Below are 9,850 nucleotides of genomic sequence, written 5' to 3' on the forward strand. Positions count from 1 at the left end.
CAAAATTTCATTCTGTATATTTTACTATTAAAAAATTAATGCCAGAAATTATGGAGTGATAAAAGGATAAATTTTAGTGTATGCAAATTATATCTCAATCAAGATGTTGGTCTTAACCTATATAAAGAGAAAAAAAAACAAATATTTAAAATTAGTGATGAAAAAGGAAACATCACAACAGAGCCACAGACATATAAAGGATATTTAAGGTCTATCATAAACTGTTCTTGGGAAAAATGGAAAAATCTAGAAAAAATGATTACATTTCTGAACACACAGACCAAATTGATTGTTGAGGACACAGAAATCCTGAACAGATCAATAAAAATTAACAAGATGGAATCAATAATAAAATGTTTCTACAAAAGGAAGAGACTATGGATGTTCTCACTGATGAATTTCATCGAACTTTTAAGAATAACTAATGCAGTTCTTCTCAAACTATTCCAAAGTATTTAAAAAAGAGGAATCCTCCTTTCTAATTTCATTCTAAGAGGAAGAATTACTGATACCAAAATCAGATACATACTTGACCAAAAAAAAAAACCAGAAAGAAAAAAACACACCAATATCACTGATGTATATAGATCCAAAAATTTTCTACAAAATACTAGAAAACCAAGTTCAACAGCACGTAAAAATATTATATATTGTGAGGAAATGGGCTTTATCCCATGGGTACATGGATGTTTCAAATCAATATATATAATGTATTGACAAAATAAATACGAGTCATATAATTGTGTAAATAAATGGAGAAAAAAACATTCAAAAAAGTTTAACTTCCCTTCATGACAAAAACATCAAGTAAATAGAGAAGAAATGTGCCTCAGTACAATAAGGATTATATATTATAAACCAATAGCCAAGGTCAAACTGAGTGGAGGAAAAGCTACAATTATTTCCTCTCAGATTAGAAACGAGACACAGATGTCCACTTTCATCACTATTATTGAATGTACTACTGGAAGTCTTAGCAAGAGCGAAAGACAAGAAAAAGAAATAAAGAGCATTGTAGTCAAATTATCCCTGCTTGCAGATGATACAACTTTATATGTAAAAAAATAGAAAGTCTCTACCCAACACTGTCAGGACCAACAAATGGATTTGAGAAAATTATAGGATACAAAATCAGAATAGAAAAAATCAGTACCTTTTTAAATATACCAATTGTAATCTTCCTGATAGAGAAATCTAGGAAGAAATCAGATTCACATTAGCTACTAATATTAATACTAATAAATACAAGAAGGAAATTTAACCAATGAAGTGAATGATTTCTATAGTGAAAAATGCAAGTTGTTGTTTAAAGAAATTGAAAGAGAGGGGATCCAAGATGGCAGAATAGAGGAGGTACTGTTTCTAGCTGCTCTGTGGAATTAAACCAAGAAAGCAGTCAGGCAGCATCTGCACAAGGTCTCACCTAATACAATATCTCAGAGCATGTGATAGGACCCCTATACAGCAGATTTTCACAGAAACCATCAGAGCTGCGACCACCTGCTCAGAAATCAGAGCCTCTGTGTTCCAGTAAGACTTCCAACCCCTGGACCCAAAGCCCGCAGTTCTAGTTCACACACGGCTCTCAAGTCACGTAGCACAACCACCTAATCAGCTGCGCTCCGCTCCCACACAGGCCACACAGCTGCAATCTAGCCACAGCACAGGCCATCCCAGCTCCCCCCACCTCACCAGACACCCTAGCACTGGAAGCAGACCGATTCCATCTTGGAAAACCTTTCTCGACATTTTTTGGTGGGTGTGGCTATCAGCAAGGACCTCCTTTTGAAGAGGTACCTGGTTTCCAACTTCCTCCCCCTTCTCTCCAGCTGCAATTCCTCGGCACAGAGACTACCCAGCACAAAAACCGCTTTCAGTGAACAGGGAGCACAGTGTGACCAGGGCACTGCCCACCTGGCACGAGTCTGGGGGCGAGAGGTCCCACAGTTGGGACCTGATAAGCAAAAGAGGGGAGGGGTCTAAAAACCTGAAGCAAAACAGAAGAGACCAGGATTGGGAAGCTCCAGGCAGGAGAGGGAGACAATGTGTGTGTGGGGGGGAGCTCGAGTCTTCTCATCCTGGTTACCTACACCACCCTGAGGATAGAGACCCCAGCTTAAGATAGACAACCCCACCTCCTGGAAGAGAAGAGAAGCAGGAAGGAAACAGAATTCTAAGTATTTTAATTTTTTTTCCTTCTGATCCTTCTTCTGTCTCCTCTACTCTTTCCTCTATCCTCTGGCCCTCACAACCCCAACATATGTGAAACTAAGAACTTTACATGAAATAGAACTTTCAGAACTGAGTCACCTGAATAATATAATATAGAGGAATTGCATAAGCCCCCCTTTTTGTTCTCTTTTATTCTATTCTATCTCTTTTTTCTTTCTTTCCTTTTTTTCTTCTCCTATTCTTCTTTCACCCTCCAAATTTTACTATTTTAACATCCTATAATTTTCTAAATACACAAGTATGTTTGTTTTTATGTACTTTATTGTCCTCTCATGTACTTGTCTACTCTAAATTACCTTCTGTCTATTCCCCTGCTACTAACTCTCTTCATTAGAGTTCTCCAAATTTCCTAAGTTATATTAACCCCATACCCTCACATCTTTCCCCCTTAGCATATTGTCCTATGCTTGACCCCCAGTTCACTGTCCGCCACCAGAAACTGTACATCTTTTATGAAACTACTGATTTTATTTTAAATAATAATTGAATCCAACAGTTCTGGATATTGAGACTAATTATAAATATCTTAATAACAATAATTTGTTCATAGGTGATGTACTGTTGATATTAGGATCTGTTAATATTGCCCTTCCCCACAAAGCAGGGATCTTGGAACCATATAAGAGCACTACAAATCTATAGGGTAAAAGCAATAACACTCCAGACCCACAGAACTGGAAAGAAAGAAACACGAGCAACATAAAAAGACAAGGGAAGAAAGCACCACAAACAATTCAAGACAACACATCATTAGAAGAATTGACAGCCAAAGCAGAAAAAATGACAGAGAAAGATTTCAGGATATACATGATTAAAATGTTTTGGGATCTCAAAAAAGACATTAGAGAACAAATACAGGCAGTGAAAGATCACTTTGACAATGAGCTACATAAATAAATCCAAGAAGCAAAAGGTCACCCCAACAGGGAGGTGAGATAGAGGTTATACAAAAAAAAAAAAAAAAAAAAAAAAAAAACAAAAAAACAAAAAAACAAACAGAAATCCTTGAAATGAAAGAAATAAAAAACCAAATTAAAAACTCAAACAAGAGCATCACCAATCTTGAAAAGAACATAGACAGCACAGCAAAAATGATGAGAAACCACAAGCAGAACATCCAAGAAATATGGGATAGCATAAAAAGACCAAATTTAAGAGTTATTGGGATAGAGGAAGGCATTGAGGTCCAAACCAAAGGAATGAACAATCTGTTCAATAAAATAATATCAGAAAACTTTCCAGAAATGAAGAATGAAATGGAAATCCAAATCCAAGAAGCCTACAGGACGCCAAATGTGCAAAATCACAACAGATTCACATCAAGACACATTATAATGAAAATGCCCAACATACAGAATAAGGAGAGAATTTTAAAAGCCTCAAGAGAAAGGAATCAGATTACATATAGGGGTAAACCAATTAGGATAACAGCAGATTTTTCAACAAAGACCCTGAAAGCCAGAAGATCCTGGAACAATATATTTCAAGCTATGAAAGATAATGAGTGCCAACCAAGAATCTCTTATCCAGCAAAATTAAGCTTCAGATTTGAAGATGAAATAAAAACCTTCCATGATAAACAAAAGTTAAAAGAATTTATAGCTAGAAAACCCGTACTACAAAACATCCTTGGCAAAATATTACATGAAGAGGAAATAAAAACAAACAAACAAACAATGAAAACCATCAGAGGGAGGTAGTACACTAAAGGAAAAACTAATCAAAGAGGAAAACCAAGTCAAGTTAAATAACAAAAATAAACAAATATGGCTGGAAATACAAACCATGTCTCAATAGTAACCCTAAATGTTAATGGCTTAAACTCACCAATCAAAAGACATAGCCTAGCAGATTGGATTTTAAAAAAAGATCCGGCAATATGCCACTTTCAGGAGACTCATCTGTTAGGAAAAGACGTACACAGACTGAAGGTGAAAAGTTGGGAAAAATCATACCACTCACAAGGACTATGGAAACAAGCAGGGGTTTCCATACTCATCAAATAAAGTAGATTTCAAGCCAAAGTTAATCAAAAGGGATAAAGATGGACATTACATACAGCCCAAGGGAACCATACACCAACAAGACATAATAATCATAAATATATATGCCCCAAACAATGGTGCAGCTATGTTAATCAAACTCTTCTCAAGTTCAAGAGTCAAATTGACCACAACACAATAATCATAGGTGACTTTAACATACCTCTCTCATCACTGGATAGATCTTCCAAACAAAAATTGAATAAAGAAACTATAGAGCTCAATAACACAATTAATAACTTAGACTTAACTGATATATATAGAATATTTCAACTGGGTTCGAGCAGATACACTTTCTTCTCAGCAGCACATGGATCCTTCTCTAAAATAGACCATATACTATGCCATAAAGCAACTCTTAGCAAATACAAAAAAGTAGAGATACTACCATGTATTTTATTAGATCATAATGGAATGAAATTGGAAATCAATGACAAAATAAAAAATAAAAATTTATGCATCACATGAAGACTGAAAAATATGCTATTGAATGAACAATGGGTGATAGAAGACATCAAGGAGGAGATTAAAAAATTATTAGAGGTATATGAGAACACAGACACAACATATCGAAATCTTTGGGAAACTATGAAAGCAATATTGAGAGGAAAATTCATTGTATGGTGTTCATTTCTTAAAAGAAGAAAAAGTCAACAAATAAATGACCTCACACTACATCTCAAAGCCCTAGAAAAAGAAGAACAAATCAGCAGCAAAAGCAGTAGAAGGCAAGAAATAATTAAAATTAGAGCTGAAATCAATGAAATAGAAACAAAAGAAACAATTGAAAAAAATTGGCAAAATAAAAAGTTGGTTCTTTGAAAAAAATAAATAAAATTGATAGACCCCTAGGCACGCCAATGAAGAGAAGAAGAGAAAGTACTCAAATTACCAGCATACATAATGAAAAAGGCAATATCACAACAGACACTACAGAAATACAGAGGATAATTAAAAATTATCGTGAAAACTTATACTCCAATAAAATAGAAGACATGAAGGCATCGACAAATTTCTTAAGTCATATGATCTACCCAGGTTGGTTAGGAAGATATACACAACTTAAACAGACCAATATCAAGTGAGGAAATAGAAGAAGCCATCAAAAGATTACCAACCAAGAAAAGCCCAGGATCAGATTAATACACAGCCGAGTTCTTCAAGACCTTTAAAGAAGAACTAATACCAACACTCTTCAATTTATTTCAGGAAATAGAAAAAGAGGGAGCACTTCCAAATTCATTCTATGAGGCCAATATCACCCTGATTCCAAAAACCAGACAAAGACACTTCAAAGAAAGAAAACTTCAGACCAATATCTCAAATGAACATGGATGCAAAAATTCTCAATAAAATTCTGGAAAATCGAACACAAAAACATATCAAAAAGTGTTAGAGTCTGTAAACAAGTCAGGATGGCTCCTGGCAAAATGCCAGAGGGAGTGGTTTGTGAAGTAACAAAAGCGAGCCATTAATTGTGGAGATTCCTCATTGGTTGACTGCTGTATCTAGTTTATGTTAATTAAGATAAGCTGTGTGGAATGTAAAAAACGGCTTCCACTCCTGCTGTATCAATCTACACAAGTTGTTCGTCACCCCCGGCTAGTTTGCTGCAGCCGGACTGTGCACCATGATCAAGTGGGTTCACCCCAGGGATGCAAGGTTGATTCAATGATGGAAATCAATAAATGTAATTCATCACATCAATAGACTTAAAGATAAGAATCATATGATCATCTCCATAGATGTAGAAAAAGCATTTGACAGAATACAGCACTCCTTCATGTTCAAAACACTAGAAAAACTAGGGATAACAGAAACATATCTCAACACTGTAAAGGCCATCTATGCTGAGCCTCAGGCCAACATCATTCTAAACAAGAAAAACCGAAGGCATTCTCTCTCAAATCTGGAACAAGACAGGGATGCCCTCTTTCACCACTTTTATTCAACATAGTTCTTGAAACTATAGCCAGAGCAATTAGACAGATGAAAGAAATTAAAGGGATATGTATAGGAATAGAAGAACTTAAATTAGCTCTATTTGCAGATGATATGATTCTATACCTAGATGACCCAAAAAAACTCCACCAGAAAACTTCTAGAACTAGTAAATAAATTCAGCAAAGTAGCAGCATATAAAATCAACACCAATAAATCAAAGGTATTTCTGTATATCAGTGACAAATCCTCTGAGAAGGAAATGAGGAAAACCACCCCATTCATAATAGCCTCAAAAAAAAAAAAAAAAAAAGGATACTTGGGAATCAACTTAACAAAAAAGGTGAAAGATCTATACAATGAAAACAACAGAACTCTAAAGAAAGAAATCAAAGAAGACCTTAGAAGATGGAAGGATCTACCTTGCTCTTGGATAGGCAGAATTAATATTATCAAAATGACTATACTACCAAAAGCACTATACAGATTTAATGCAATTCCAATCAAAATCCCAATGGAATTCCTCATACAAATAGAAAAAGCAATCGTGAAATTGATCTGGAAAAATAGAGACCCAGAATAGCTAAAGCAACCCTAAGCAGGAAGAGTGAAGCAGGTGGTATCACTATACCAGACCTTAAACTATTCTACAGAGCAACAGTAACAAAAACAGTATGGTATTGGCACCAAAACAGGCTGGTAGACCAATGGTACAGAATAGAGAACACAGAGACTAACCCACAAAATTACAATTATCTTATATTAGACAAAGTTGCCAAAAACATGCACTAGAGAAAAGATAGCACCTTCAACATATGGTGCTGGGAAAACTGGAAATCCATATGCAACAAAATGAAATTAAACCTATATCTCTCACCATGCACAAAACTTAACTCAAGATGGATCAGGGACCTAGAAATTAAACAAGAGACTCTGCATCTAATAGAAGAAAAAGTAGGCCCTAATCTTCATTATGTGGTCCCAACTTCCTTAATAAGACTCCTATAGTGCAAGAAATTAAAACCAAAAATTGAAAACTGAGATGGAATCAAACTAAGAAGTTTCTTTTCAGCAAAAGAAACAATCTGTGAGGTGAACAGAGAGCCTACTTCCTGGGAGCAAATTTTTACCCCTCACACATTAGATAGAGCACTAATCTCTAAGGTATATAAAGAACTCAAAAAGCTAAACACACCACACACACACACACACACACACACACACACACACAACAAATAACCCAATCAACAAATGGGCTAAGAAACTGAACAGACACTTCTCAGAAGAAGAGGATGTGCAATCAATCAACAAATATATGAAAAAATGCTCATCATCTCTAGCAGTCATAGAAATGCAAATCAAAACCACTCTAAGATGTCATCTCACTCCATTCAGAATGGCAGCTGAGTAAGTGTTGGCAAGGATATGGGGGAAAGGGCACACTCATACACTGCTATAGGACTGCAAATTGGTGCAGCCAATTTGGAAAGCAATATAGAGATTCCTTGGAAATCTAGGAATGGAACTACCATTTGACCCAATTATTCCTCTCCTTGGATTATACCCAAAGGACTTAAAATCAGCACAATACAGGGACACAGCCACATCATTGTTTATAGCAGCACAATTCACAAGAGCTAAACTGTGGAGCCAACCTAGATGTCCTTCAGTGGATAAATGGATAAAAAAATGTGGCATACATATACAATGGATATGCATAAACATACATATACTCAGCATTAAAAAAGAACAAAACCTTGGCATTTGCAGGTAAATGGATGGCATTGGAGAAGACAATGCTAAGTGAAATTGCCAATCCCCCAAAAAACAAATGCCAAATGTTTTCTCTGATATAAGGAGGTTGACTCATAGTGAGGTAGGGAGGGAGAGCATGGGAGGATTAGATGAATTCTAGATAGGGAAGAGGGGTGGGAAGGAAAGGGAGGGGGCAGGGGATTAGCAAGGATGGTGGAATGTGATGGACATCATTATACAAAGTACATGTATGAAGACTTGAATTGGGTGTCAACATACTTTATATACAAACAGAGATACAGAAATTGTGGTGTATATGTGTATTAAGAATTGTAATGCAAACAACAACAACAAAGTACATGTATAAAGGCAAATAAAAAATAAAGAATAATGTTACCTTAGATTAGGTAGAGGGAAGTAAAAGGAGGGGAAGGCAGGGGATGTGGGGATAAGAAAGAAAGTAGAATGAAACAGACATTATTACTTTATATGTATATGTGACTGTATGGCCAATACGATTCTATGTGAGAAGCCGTTCTCGCACGTGATTTGAGCTACCTCCCTGGCTGGGTGTGAGGCGCTTAGACAAGCTGTGTCAGAGCCTTCCCCACCCTTCCCCATGTGCGAGGGCTTGTCTGTGTGGGGGTGTGACTGACCACTGACCACTGAAAACCAATCACTGACCCTGACTTTGGAATGCTGCCCCCTTCGACCTTCATTGGATGGAATTTTCCCCTGAATTTTTTGTTCCCCAATAAAAGCTCACTCCCTGGCATGTTTCTCTCTTTCTGGCCTCTTGTGTAAACCTTGCTACCGCATCAGGTGGCTAGAGGTAGGAGCTGGGAGGAGCCGTCTCTGAGCTGGGCAAACAAAAGGTAAATTGAGAGTCATGTCTCTTTAATTTGAACACACGAGTTAATTTCTATGTTTGGAACCTCTAGTATGAAGCTAGCGTGCTGGTCGCGTGGCTGAATTCTACAATATGTATACTCAGAAAAATGAGAAATCATATCCATCTATGTATGATATATCAAAGTATATAAGTGCATTCTACTGTCATGTATAACTAATTAAAACAAATAAAAAATTAATTAAAAAAGAAAGAAATTGAAAGAGGACAAAAATGCATAGGTATCCCATATTTGTAGATGAGAAGAATTAATATTGCTAAGTAGCTATACTACCCAAAGTATTCTGCAAATTTAATGCAGTTCCTATAAAAACACCAGCCACAGAAACATAAAAATCACTCCTAAACTTTGTATGAAATCACAAAAGATCCCAACAACCAAAGCAACCTTGAGGAAAAAAAAAAAGCTGGAGGCATTAAAATAGCTACTTTATAATGTATTATGAAGTTACAGTAATCAAAACAGCATGCTACTGTCAGAAAAGGAGATACACTGATGAATGGAGAATGCACAAAATGCCATGTATTTATGGTCAACTGATTTTTCACAAATGCAGTAAGAACATACACTGAAGAAAAGAGATCATTTCAATAGGTGGTGCTGTAACAACTGGATATCCACACACAGAAGAAAGAAATGACACCTCTAGTTTTCAGCATGTTCAAAACTCAACTCAAACTGGATCAGACTTAAGTGTAAGAACCAAAACTATTAAACTACAAGAAAAAAATATAGGGGAGTTTTTTCAGGACATTGAACTGGGCAAAGATATTTTAGATGTGACCCCCAAGAGCACGGGCACCACAAACAAAAGCAAAAAATAGACAAACGAGATTACATCAAACTGAAAATCTTCTGTACATCAAAAGAAACAATAAACAGAGGGAAGAGACAACCTACAGAATGGAAGAAGTTATTTGCAAACTATCTGTCTGAAAAGATATTGATTTCCATAATATGTAAGTAATG

The sequence above is a fragment of the Callospermophilus lateralis genome, chromosome 7, assembly GCF_048772815.1.
Source record: "Callospermophilus lateralis isolate mCalLat2 chromosome 7, mCalLat2.hap1, whole genome shotgun sequence".
Taxonomy (NCBI): domain Eukaryota; kingdom Metazoa; phylum Chordata; class Mammalia; order Rodentia; family Sciuridae; genus Callospermophilus; species Callospermophilus lateralis.